Here is a 1,327-nt window from a genome sequence, read left to right as displayed (position 1 = left end):
TTCCAGGCACACGGGGACATCCATATCCTCTATTATCTGGGCACTCTTGGCAAGGGCTCAAAAGTAATTGTATACCACATTAATACTAAACAAACCCTTTTACATTTTTTTTGTGTGAAGGTGGCGATGCAATTTCAGTAGCTTTGTCCCCCCCGGGCATTTGTAAATATCAAATCGGTTTAGTAAAGAGGCGCTAAGAGCAGGCTTCATCGTGAACTGCACCTCTTACAACGATCTTCCCATACATCATGTAGAAATCGCCACAACTCTGGCGTGGCAACAGATGGCACAGTTGTGCTATTAGCACCAATGTCGTCCTTGGGCTGTTAATTCCAATTAAGAAATGTAAGTCATGGCGGGGTAGGTTATGTCCCTGGTCCTGGTCAGCGGGGTGTCCTCATAAGGCCACACACTGCTCACGTTAGAGTAGGAGAGAGGGCTCTGACGACACTTGCGCCAGACCACGGTCGGAAATACAGAAGCTTCGTTGTAGGACACTCTAGGCTTGCCTCGGAGACAATTTCATCCTCTTAGGATAGTTTTCAAGAAATAGGCTGGCAGAACCCCACATTTTCACCATCTTTTATTTGAGAGGTGTTTCCGAAGCAAGAGGGCAGAATGGACTAATGAAATAATGACAGAATGAAGCCAGAAGACAGCATCTTGTTTTTGTTTTTTTTCTGAAACTGAACAAAATAAACAATAACATACCTTAAAAGCAATGACAATTATGCAGGAGTCCTACAAAGGAAGGAGCAGAATTTCACATTCTTTATTATCTTTGAAAAAGGCAATATTAAAGAAATATAAACAAAATGTGCTGAGGACTTTGAGTAGCTGACACGAAACCCAGAAAAACAGCATGTGTAGGAGGAGAGGGTGAGTTAATAAATCTTCCAAAATCTTAAAAATACCAAGCAATTTGCAGAAAAGTGAGCTATCGGGATTTGGATCTTTGGAAGGGGTTGGTCCAAAATGATACATAAAACCATTTAAAAGTATGGACAACACCGGCAGTCAGACATCCTCCGAGGGGGTCCCGGATTGGAGAGGGTGCAGGCCAGGCTGAGGGATCCCCCACCCCCTGCATGAATTTCATGCACCGGTCTCCAGTTGTTTCTGTAAGAACAAATTGAGTTCATGTCAAAATGTAGTTTAAAAATAAGAATTACTTTATTCACTGAGTGAATATGAATCTCTTAGGATTTCTTACTTAATAGAAATTTTCCATGCATACCTGCATAACCACTTCTTCCCACGGTATGCACATATGTACAAATTGGAAGAAAGAAAAAAAAACAGATTTTTTTTTTTTGTTCATCTCATG

The sequence above is a fragment of the Myotis davidii genome, unplaced genomic scaffold, assembly GCF_000327345.1.
Source record: "Myotis davidii unplaced genomic scaffold, ASM32734v1 scaffold200, whole genome shotgun sequence".
Taxonomy (NCBI): Eukaryota; Metazoa; Chordata; class Mammalia; order Chiroptera; family Vespertilionidae; genus Myotis; species Myotis davidii.
The sequence above is the reverse complement of the archived record's forward strand: the minus strand, read 5'-3'. Positions refer to the sequence as shown.